Here is a 12,767-nt window from a genome sequence, read left to right on the forward strand (position 1 = left end):
CAGGCTCCTTACACAGTCATCATTCATCACTACATCCAATAGGAGGCACCAGAGATCATTACAGGCTCCTTACAGGGTCATCATTGATCGCTACATCCAATAGGAGGCACCAGAGATCGTTACAGGCTTCTTACAGGGTCATCATTGATCACTACATCCAATAGGAGGCACCAGAGATCATTACAGGCTCCTTACAGGGTCATCATTCATCACTACATCCAATAGGAGGCACCAGAGATCATTACAGGCTCCTTACAGGGTCATCATTGATCGCTACATCCAATAGGAGGCACCAGAGATCGTTACAGGCTTCTTACAGGGTCATCATTGATCACTACATCCAATAGGAGGCACCAGAGATCATTACAGGCTTCTTACAGGGTCATCATTCATCACTTCATCCAATAGGAGACACCAGGATGTGGAATGTGTCGGGTGTTTATAAGATATAGAATGTGTCGGGTGTTTATAGGATGTGGAATGTGTCGGGTGTTTATAAGATATAGAATGTGTCGGGTGTTTATAGGATGTGGAATGTGTTGGGTGTTTATAGGATATAGAATGTGTCGGGTGTTTATAGGATGTGGAATGTGTCGGGTGTTTATAAGATATAGAATGTGTCGGGTGTTTATAGGATGTGGAATGTGTCGGGTGTTTATAAGATATAGAATGTGTCGGGTGTTTATAGGATGTGGAATGTGTTGGGTGTTTATAGGATATAGAATGTGTCGGGTGTTTATAGGATGTGGAATGTGTCGGGTGTTTATAAGATATAGAATGTGTCGGGTGTTTATAGGATATAGAATGTGTCGGATGTTTATAAGATATAGAATGTGTCGGGTGTTTATAGGATGTGGAATGTGTCAGATGTTTATAAGATATAGAATGTGTCGGGTGTTTATAGGATTCAGAATGTGTCGGGTGTTTATAGGATGTGGAATGTGTCGGGTGTTTATAGGATATAGAATGTGTCGGGTGTTTATAGGATGTGGAATGTGTCGGGTGTTTATAAAATATAGAATGTGTCGGGTGTTTATAGGATGTGGAATGTGTCGGGTGTTTATAGGATGTGAAATGTGTCGGATGTTTATAAGATATAGAATGTGTCGGGTGTTTATAGGATACAGAATGTGTCGGGTGTTTATAGGATGTGGAATGTGTCGGGTGTTTATAGGATATAGAATGTGTCGGGTGTTTATAGGATGTGGAATGTGTTGGGTGTTTATAAGATATAGAATGTGTCGGGTGTTTATAGGATGTGGAATGTGTCGGGTGTTTATAGGATGTGGAATGTGTTGGGTGTTTATAGGATATAGAATGTGTCGGGTGTTTATAGGATGTGGAATGTGTCGGGTGTTTATAAGATATAGAATGTGTCGGATGTTTATAGGATGTGGAATGTGTCGGGTGTTTATAGGATGTGGAATGTGTCGGGTGTTTATAGGCTATAGAATGTGTGGGGTGTTTATAGGATGTGGAATGTGTCGGGTGTTTATAGGATACAGAATGTGTCGGGTGTTTATAGGATGTGGAATGTGTCGGGTGTTTATAGGATATAGAATGTGTCGGGTGTTTATAGGATGTGGAATGTGTCGGGTGTTTATAAGATATAGAATGTGTCGGGTGTTTATAGGATGTGGAATGTGTCGGGTGTTTATAAGATATAGAATGTGTCGGGTGTTTATAGGATATAGAATGTGTCGGATGTTTATAAGATATAGAATGTGTCGGGTGTTTATAGGATGTGGAATGTGTTGGGTGTTTATAGGATATACAATGTGTCGGGTGTTTATAGGATATAGAATGTGTCGGGTGTTTATAGGATGTGGAATGTGTCGGGTGTTTATAAGATATAGAATGTGGGTGTTTATAGGATGTGGAATGTGTCGGGTGTTTATAAGATATAGAATGTGTCGGGTGTTTATAGGATACAGAATGTGTCAGGTGTTTATAGGATGTGGAATGTGTCGGGTGTTTATAGGATATAGAATGTGTCGGGTGTTTATAGGATGTGGAATGTGTTGGGTGTTTATAAGATATAGAATGTGTCGGGTGTTTATAGGATGTGGAATGTGTCGGGTGTTTATAGGATGTGGAATGTGTCGGGTGTTTATAGGATGTGGAATGTGTCGGGTGTTTATAGGATATAGAATGTGTCGGGTGTTTATAGGATGTGGAATGTGTCGGGTGTTTATAAGATATAGAATGTGTCGGGTGTTTATAGGATATAGAATGTGTCGGGTGTTTATAAGATATAGAATGTGTCGGGTGTTTATAGGATGTGGAATGTGTCGGGTGTTCATAGGATATAGAATGTGTCGGGTGTTCATAGGATATAGAATGTGTCGGGTGTTTATAAGATATAGAATGTGTCGGGTGTTCATAGGATATAGAATGTGTCGGGTGTTTATAAGATATAGAATGTGTCGGATGTTTATAGGATGTGGAATGTGTCGGGTGTTTATAGGATGTGGAATGTGTCGGGTGTTTATAGGCTATAGAATGTGTGGGGTGTTTATAGGATGTGGAATGTGTCGGGTGTTTATAAGATATAGAATGTGTCGGGTGTTTATAGGATGTGGAATGTGTCGGGTGTTTATAGGATGTGGAATGTGTTGGGTGTTTATAGGATATAGAATGTGTCGGATGTTTATAGGATGTGGAATGTGTTGGGTGTTTATAGGATATAGAATGTGTTGGGTGTTTATAGGATGTGGAATGTGTCCGGTGTTTATAGGATGTGGAATGTGTCCGGTGTTTATAGGATGTGGAATGTGTCGGGTGTTTATAGGATGTGGAATGTGTCGGGTGTTTATAGGATGTGGAATGTGTCGGGTGTTTATAAGATATAGAATGTGTCAGGTGTTTATAGGATGTGGAATGTGTCGGGTGTTTATAAGATATCGAATGTGTCGGGTGTTTATAGGATATAGAATGTGTCGGATGTTTATAAGATATAGAATGTGTCGGGTGTTTATAGGATGTGGAATGTGTCGGGTGTTTATAAGATATAGAATGTGTCGGGTGTTTATAGGATGTGGAATGTGTTGGGTGTTTATAAGATATAGAATGTGTCGGGTGTTTATAGGATATAGAATGTGTCGGGTGTTTATAGGATGTGGAATGTGTCGGGTGTTTATAGGATGTGGAATGTGTCGGGTGTTTATAGGATGTGGAATGTGTCGGATGTTTATAAGATATAGAATGTGTCGGGTGTTTATAGGATACAGAATGTGTCGGGTGTTTATAGGATGTGGAATGTGTCGGGTGTTTATAGGATATAGAATGTGTCGGGTGTTTATAGGATGTGGAATGTGTCGGGTGTTTATAAGATATAGAATGTGTCGGGTGTTTATAGGATGTGGAATGTGTCGGGTGTTTATATGATGTGAAATGTGTCGGATGTTTATAAGATATAGAATGTGTCGGGTGTTTATAGGATACAGAATGTGTCAGGTGTTTATAGGATGTGGAATGTGTCGGGTGTTTATAGGATATAGAATGTGTCGGGTGTTTATAGGATGTGGAATGTGTTGGGTGTTTATAAGATATAGAATGTGTCGGGTGTTTATAGGATGTGGAATGTGTCGGGTGTTTATAGGATGTGGAATGTGTCGGGTGTTTATAGGATGTGGAATGTGTCGGGTGTTTATAGGATGTGGAATGTGTCGGGTGTTTATAAGATATAGAATGTGTCAGGTGTTTATAGGATGTGGAATGTGTCGGGTGTTTATAAGATATCGAATGTGTCGGGTGTTTATAGGATATAGAATGTGTCGGATGTTTATAAGATATAGAATGTGTCGGGTGTTTATAGGATGTGGAATGTGTCGGGTGTTTATAAGATATAGAATGTGTCGGGTGTTTATAGGATGTGGAATGTGTCGGATGTTTATAAGATATAGAATGTGTCGGGTGTTTATAGGATACAGAATGTGTCGGGTGTTTATAGGATGTGGAATGTGTCGGGTGTTTATAGGATATAGAATGTGTCGGGTGTTTATAGGATGTGGAATGTGTCGGGTGTTTATAAGATATAAAATGTGTCGGGTGTTTATAGGATATAGAATGTGTCGGGTGTTTATAGGATGTGGAATGTGTCGGGTGTTTATAGGATGTGGAATGTGTCGGATGTTTATAAGATATAGAATGTGTCGGGTGTTTATAGGATACAGAATGTGTCGGGTGTTTATAGGATGTGGAATGTGTCGGGTGTTTATAGGATATAGAATGTGTCGGGTGTTTATAGGATGTGGAATGTGTCGGGTGTTTATAAGATATAGAATGTGTCGGGTGTTTATAGGATGTGGAATGTGTCGGGTGTTTATAGGATGTGAAATGTGTCGGATGTTTATAAGATATAGAATGTGTCGGGTGTTTATAGGATACAGAATGTGTCAGGTGTTTATAGGATGTGGAATGTGTCGGGTGTTTATAGGATATAGAATGTGTCGGGTGTTTATAGGATGTGGAATGTGTTGGGTGTTTATAAGATATAGAATGTGTCGGGTGTTTATAGGATGTGGAATGTGTCGGGTGTTTATAGGATGTGGAATGTGTCGGGTGTTTATAGGCTATAGAATGTGTCAGGTGTTTATAGGATGTGGAATGTGTCGGGTGTTTATAGGATACAGAATGTGTCAGGTGTTTATAGGACGTGGAATGTGTCGGGTGTTTATAGGATATAGAATGTGTCGGGTGTTTATAGGATGTGGAATGTGTCGGGTGTTTATAGGATGTGGAATGTGTCGGGTGTTTATAGGATATAGAATGTGTCGGGTGTTTATAGGATGTGGAATGTGTCGGGTGTTTATAAGATATAGAATGTGTCAGGTGTTTATAGGATGTGGAATGTGTCGGGTGTTTATAAGATATAGAATGTGTCGGGTGTTTATAGGATATAGAATGTGTCGGATGTTTATAAGATATAGAATGTGTCGGGTGTTTATAGGATGTGGAATGTGTCGGGTGTTTATAAGATATAGAATGTGTCGGGTGTTTATAGGATGTGGAATGTGTTGGGTGTTTATAAGATATAGAATGTGTCGGGTGTTTATAGGATATAGAATGTGTCGGGTGTTTATAGGATGTGGAATGTGTCGGGTGTTTATAGGATGTGGAATGTGTCGGATGTTTATAAGATATAGAATGTGTCGGGTGTTTATAGGATACAGAATGTGTCGGGTGTTTATAGGATGTGGAATGTGTCGGGTGTTTATAGGATATAGAATGTGTCGGGTGTTTATAGGATGTGGAATGTGTCGGGTGTTTATAAGATATAGAATGTGTCGGGTGTTTATAGGATGTGGAATGTGTCGGGTGTTTATACGATGTGAAATGTGTCGGATGTTTATAAGATATAGAATGTGTCGGGTGTTTATAGGATACAGAATGTGTCGGGTGTTTATAGGATGTGGAATGTGTCGGGTGTTTATAGGATATAGAATGTGTCGGGTGTTTATAGGATGTGGAATGTGTCGGGTGTTTATAGGATGTGGAATGTGTTGGGTGTTTATAGGATATAGAATGTGTCGGGTGTTTATAGGATGTGGAATGTGTCGGGTGTTTATAGGATACAGAATGTGTCGGGTGTTTATAGGATGTGGAATGTGTCGGGTGTTTATATGATATAGAATGTGTCAGGTGTTTATAGGATGTGGAATGTGTCGGGTGTTTATAGGATGTGGAATGTGTCGGGTGTTTATAGGATATAGAATGTGTCGGATGTTTATAAGATATAGAATGTGTCGGGTGTTTATAGGATGTGGAATGTGTCGGGTGTTTATAAGATATAGAATGTGTCGGGTGTTTATAGGATGTGGAATGTGTCGGGTGTTTATAAGATATAGAATGTGTCGGGTGTTTATAGGATATAGAATGTGTCGGGTGTTTATAGGATGTAGAATGTGTCGGGTGTTTATAGGATGTGGAATGTGTCGGATGTTTATAAGATATAGAATGTGTCGGGTGTTTATAGGATACAGAATGTGTCGGGTGTTTATAGGATGTGGAATGTGTTGGGTGTTTATAGGATATAGAATGTGTCGGGTGTTTATAGGATGTGGAATGTGTCGGGTGTTTATAAGATATAGAATGTGTCGGGTGTTTATAAGATGTGGAATGTGTCGGGTGTTTATAGGATGTGGAATGTGTCGGATGTTTATAAGATATAGAATGTGTCGGGTGTTTATAGGATACAGAATGTGTCGGGTGTTTATAGGATGTGGAATGTGTCGGGTGTTTATAGGATATAGAATGTGTCGGGTGTTTATAGGATGTGGAATGTGTCGGGTGTTTATAGGATATAGAATGTGTCGGGTGTTTATAGGATGTGGAATGTGTCAGGTGTTTATAGGATATAGAATGTGTCGGGTGTTTATAGGATGTGGAATGTGTCAGGTGTTTATAGGATATAGAATGTGTCGGGTGTTTATAGGATACAGAATGTGTCGGGTGTTTATAGGATGTGGAATGTGTCGGGTGTTTATAGGATGTGGAATGTGTCCGATGTTTATAGGATGTGGAATGTGTCGGGTGTTTATAGGATATAGAATGTGTCGGGTGTTTATAGGATATAGAATGTGTCGGGTGTTTATAGGATGTGGAATGGGTCGGGTGTTTATAGGATATAGAATGTGTCGGGTGTTTATAGGATGTGGAATGTGTTGGGTGTTTATAGGATGTGGAATGTCTCTGGTGTTTATAGGATATAGAATGTGTCGGGTGTTTATAGGATATAGAATGTGTCGGGTGTTTATAGGATATAGAATGTGTCGGGTGTTTATAGGATGTGGAATGTGTCAGGTGTTTATAGGATGTGGAATGTGTCGGGTGTTTATAGGATATAGAATGTGTCGGGTGTTTATAGGATATAGAATGTGTCGGGTGTTTATAGGATATAGAATGTGTCGGGTGTTTATAGGATGTGGAATGTGTCGGGTGTTTATAGGATGTGGAATGTGTCAGGTGTTTATAGGATGTGGAATGTGTCGGGTGTTTATAAGATATAGAATGTTTCGGGTGTTTATAGGATGTGGAATGTGTCGGGTGTTTATAGGATGTGGAATGTGTCGGGTGTTTATAGGATGTGGAATGTGTCGGGTGTTTATAGGATGTGGAATGTGTCGGATGTTTATAAGATATAGAATGTGTCGGGTGTTTATAGGATACAAAATGTGTCGGGTGTTTATAGGATGTGGAATGTGTTGGGTGTTTATAGGATATAGAATGTGTCGGGTGTTTATAGGATGTGGAATGTGTCGGGTGTTTATAAGATATAGAATGTGTCGGGTGTTTATAGGATGTGGAATGTGTCGGGTGTTTATAGGATGTGGAATGTGTCGGATGTTTATAAGATATAGAATGTGTCGGGTGTTTATAGGATACAGAATGTGTCGGGTGTTTATAGGATGTGGAATGTGTCGGGTGTTTATAGGATATAGAATGTGTCGGGTGTTTATAGGATGTGGAATGTGTCGGGTGTTTATAGGATATAGAATGTGTCGGGTGTTTATAGGATGTGGAATGTGTTGGGTGTTTATAGGATATAGAATGTGTCGGGTGTTTATAGGATATAGAATGTGTCGGGTGTTTATAGGATGTGGAATGTGTCAGGTGTTTATAGGATAAAGAATGTGTCGGGTGTTTATAGGATGTGGAATGTGTCAGGTGTTTATAGGATATAGAATGTGTCGGGTGTTTATAGGATATAGAATGTGTCGGGTGTTTATAGGATATAGAATGTGTCGGGTGTTTATAGGATGTGGAATGGGTCGGGTGTTTATAGGATATAGAATGTGTCGGGTGTTTATAGGATGTGGAATGTGTTGGGTGTTTATAGGATGTGGAATGTCTCTGGTGTTTATAGGATATAGAATGTGTCGGGTGTTTATAGGATATAGAATGTGTCGGGTGTTTATAGGATATAGAATGTGTCGGGTGTTTATAGGATGTGGAATGTGTCAGGTGTTTATAGGATGTGGAATGTGTCGGGTGTTTATAGGATATAGAATGTGTCGGGTGTTTATAGGATATAGAATGTGTCGGGTGTTTATAGGATGTGGAATGTGTCGGGTGTTTATAGGATGTGGAATGTGTCAGGTGTTTATAGGGTGTGGAATGTGTCGGGTGTTTATAGGATGTGGAATGTGTCGGGTGTTTATAAGATATAGAATGTGTCGGGTGTTTATAGGATGTGGAATGTGTCGGGTGTTTATAAGATATAGAATGTGTCGGGTGTTTATAGGATGTGGAATGTGTCAGGTGTTTATAGGATATAGAATGTGTCGGGTGTTTATAGGATGTGGAATGTGTCAGGTGTTTATAGGATATAGAATGTGTCGGGTGTTTATAGGATATAGAATGTGTCGGGTGTTTATAGGATATAGAATGTGTCGGGTGTTTATAGGATGTGGAATTTGTCGGGTGTTTATAGGATATAGAATGTGTCGGGTGTTTATAGGATATAGAATGTGTCGGGTGTTTATAGGATATAGAATGTGTCGGGTGTTTATAGGATGTGGAATGTGTCGGGTGTTTATAGGATGTGGAATGTGTCGGATGTTTAGAAGATATAGAATGTGTCAGGTGTTTATAGGATACAGAATGTGTCGGGTGTTTATAGGATGTGGAATGTGTCGGGTGTTTATAGGATATAGAATGTGTCGGGTGTTTATAGGATGTGGAATGTGTCGGGTGTTTATAGGATATAGAATGTGTCGGGTGTTTATAGGATGTGGAATGTGTCAGGTGTTTATAGGATATAGAATGTGTCGGGTGTTTATAGGATGTGGAATGTGTCAGGTGTTTATAGGATATAGAATGTGTCAGGTGTTTATAGGATATAGAATGTGTCGGGTGTTTATAGGATATAGAATGTGTCGGGTGTTTATAGGATGTGGAATGTGTCAGGTGTTTATAGGATATAGAATGTGTCGGGTGTTTATAGGATATAGAATGTGTCAGGTGTTTATAGGATATAGAATGTGTCAGGTGTTTATAGGATATAGAATGTGTCGGGTGTTTATAGGATATAGAATGTGTCGGGTGTTTATAGGATGTGGAATGTGTCAGGTGTTTATAGGATATAGAATGTGTTGGGTGTTTATAGGATGTGGAATGTGTCAGGTGTTTATAGGACATAGAATGTGTCGGGTGTTTATAGGATATAGAATGTGTCGGGTGTTTATAGGATGTGGAATGTGTCTGGTGTTTATAGGATATAGAATGTGTCGGGTGTTTATAGGATATAGAATGTGTCGGGTGTTTATAGGATGTGGAATGTGTCAGGTGTTTATAGGATATAGAATGTGTCGGGTGTTTATAGGATGTGGAATGTGTCGGGTGTTTATAGGATGTGGAATGTGTCGGGTGTTTATAGGATATAGAATGTGTCGGGTGTTTATAGGATATAGAATGTGTCGGGTGTTTATAGGATATAGAATGTGTCGGGTGTTTATAGGATATAGAATGTGTCGGGTGTTTATAGGATATAGAATGTGTCGGGTGTTTATAGGATGTGGAATGTGTCGGGTGTTTATAGGATATAGAATGTGTCGGGTGTTTATAGGATGTGGAATGTGTCGGGTGTTTATAGGATGTGGAATGTGTCGGGTGTTTATAGGATATAGAATGTGTCGGGTGTTTATAGGATATGGAATGTGTCGGGTGTTTATAGGATGTGGAATGTGTCGGGTGTTTTTAGGATGTGGAATGTGTCAGGTGTTTATAGGATGTGGAATGTGTCGGGTGTTTATAGGATGTGGAATGTGTCGGGTGTTTATAGGATATAGAATGTGTCGGGTGTTTATAGGATGTGGAATGTGTCGGGTATTTATAGTATGTGGAATGTGTCGGGTGTTTATAGGATATACAATGTGTCGGGTGTTTATAGGATATAGAATGTGTCGGGTGTTTATAGGATATAGAATGTGTCGGGTGTTTATAGGATGTGGAATGTGTCGGGTGTTTATAGGATATACAATGTGTCGGGTGTTTATAGGATATACAATGTGTCGGGTGTTTATAGGATGTGGAATGTGTCGGGTGTTTATAGGATATAGAATGTGTCGGGTGTTTATAGGATGTGGAATGTGTCAGGTGTTTATAGGATATACAATGTGTCGGGTGTTTATAGGATGTGGAATGTGTCGGGTGTTTATAGGATGTGGAATGTGTCGGGTGTTTATAGGATGTGGAATGTGTTGGGTGTTTATAGGATGTGGAATGTGTCGGGTGTTTATAGGATGTGGAATGTGTCGGGTGTTTATAGGATGTGGAATGTGTCGGGTGTTTATAGGATGTGGAATGTGTCGGGTGTTTATAGGATGTGGAATGTGTCGGGTGTTTATAGGATGTGGAATGTGTCGGGTGTTTATAGGATGTGGAATGTGTCGGGTGTTTATAGGATGTGGAATGTGTCGGGTGTTTATAGGATGTGGAATGTGTCGGGTGTGTATAGGATGTGGAATGTGTTGGGTGTTTATAGGATATACAGTGCTGGCCAAAAGTATTGGCACCCTGCAATTCTGTCAGAGAATACTCAGTTTCATCCTGACAATGATTGCAATCACAAATTCTTTGCATTTATTATCTTCATTTAATTTGTCTTCAATGAAAAAATAATTTTTTTTTTTCACAAAGCCAAATTGGAGATAATTCCACACCAAACATAAAAAGGGGGTGGATAAAAGTCTTGGCGCTGTGTGAATAATCCTGTGCTGCTTCTGTAATTTGTGTAATAACAGCGCCTGTAACTTACCTGTGGCACCTAACAGCTTGTGGCAATAATAAATCACACTTGCAGCCGGTGACATGGAGTAAAGTTGCCTCCGCCTCTGTCCTGTGTCCTTGTGTGACCACATTGAGCATGGAGAAAAGAAAGACCAAATAACTGTCTGAGGACCTGAGACTCCAGATTGTGAGGAAGCATGAGCAATCTCAAGGCTACAAGTCCATCTCCAAAGACCTGACTGTTCCTGTGTCTACGGTGCGCAGTGTCATCCAGAAGTGTAAAGCCCATGGCACTGTGGCAACCTCCCTAGATGTGGAAGGAAAAGAAACACTGCCGAGAGATTTCACCGCAAGATTGTGCGGATGGTGGATAAAGATCCTCGACTAACATCCAAACAAGTTCCAGCTGCCCTGCAGTCCGAGGGTACAACAGTGTCACCCCGCACTATCCGTCAGCGTCTGAATGAAAAGGGTCTGTATGGTAGGAGACCCAGGAAGACCCCGCTTCTTACCCCGAGACATAAAAAAGGCTCCAGGCTGGAGTTTGCCAACACTTACCTGAGAAAGCCTAAAACGTTTTGGAAGAATGTTCTCTGGTCAGATGAGACAACAGTAGAGCTTTTTGGGAAAAGCCATCAACATAGAGATTACAGGAAAAAAAAGAGGCATTCAAAGAAAAGAACACGGTCCCTACAGTCAAACATGGCGGAGGTTCCCTGATGTTTTGGGGTTGCTTTGCTGCCTCTGGCACTGGACTGCTTGACCGTGTGCATGGCATTATGAAGTCTGAAGACTACCAACACATTTTGCAGCATAATGTAGGGCCCAGTGTGAGAAAGCTGGGTCTCCCTCAGAGGTCATGGGTCTTCCAGCAAGACAATGACCCAAAACACACTTCAAAAAGCACTAGAAAATGGTTTGAGAGAAAGCACTGGAGACTACTAAAGTGGCCAGCAATGAGTCCAGACCTGAACCCCATAGAAGACCTGTGGAGAGATCTCACAATGGCAGTTTGGAAAAGGCACCTTCACATCTCAGGGATCTGGAGCAGTTTGCCAAAGAAGAGTGGTCTAAAATTCCAGCAGAGCCTTGTAAGAAGGTCATTGATGGGACCGGAAGCGGTTGTGCGCAGTGATTGTGGCTAAAGGTTGTGCAACCAAGTATTAGGCTGAGGGTGCCAATACTTTTGTCTGGCCCATTTTCGGAGTTTTGTGTGAAATGATCAATGATTTGATTTTTGTTTCATTTTCTTTTGTGTTTTTTCATTGCAAGCAAAATAAATGAAGATAATAATACCAAAGAATTTGTGATTGCAATCATTTTCAGGAAGAAACAGAGTATTATCTGACAGAATTGCAGGGGTGCCAATACTTTTGGCCAGCACTGTAGAATGTGTCGGGTGTTTATAGGATGTGGAATGTGTCGGGTGTTTATAGGATATAGAATGTGTCGGGTGTTTATAGGATGTGGAATGTGTCGGGTGTTTATAGGATATAGAATGTGTCGGGTGTTTATAGGATGTAGAATGTGTCGGGTGTTTATAGGATGTGGAATGTGTCGGGTGTTTATAGGATATAGAATGTGTCGGGTGTTTATAGGATGTGGAATGTGTCGGGTGTTTATAGGATATAGAATGTGTCGGGTGTTTATAGGATGTGGAATGTGTCGGGTGTTTATAGGATATACAATGTGTCAGGTGTTTATAGGATATACAATGTGTCGGGTGTTTATAGGATGTGGAATGTGTCGGGTGTTTATAGGATATAGAATGTGTCGGGTGTTTATAGGATATACAATGTGTCGGGTGTTTATAGGATGTGGAATGTGTCAGGTGTTTATAGGATGTGGAATGTGTCGGGTGTTTATAGGATGTGGAATGTGTCGGGTGTTTATAGGATGTGGAATGTGTCGGGTGTTTATAGGATATAGAATGTGTCTGGTGTTTATAGGATGTGGAATGTGTCGGGTGTTTATAGGATGTGGAATGTGTTGGGTGTTTATAGGATATAGAATGTGTCGGGTGTTTATAGGATGTG

The sequence above is a fragment of the Anomaloglossus baeobatrachus genome, chromosome 7 (genome assembly GCF_048569485.1).
Source record: "Anomaloglossus baeobatrachus isolate aAnoBae1 chromosome 7, aAnoBae1.hap1, whole genome shotgun sequence".
Classification (NCBI taxonomy): domain Eukaryota; kingdom Metazoa; phylum Chordata; class Amphibia; order Anura; family Aromobatidae; genus Anomaloglossus; species Anomaloglossus baeobatrachus.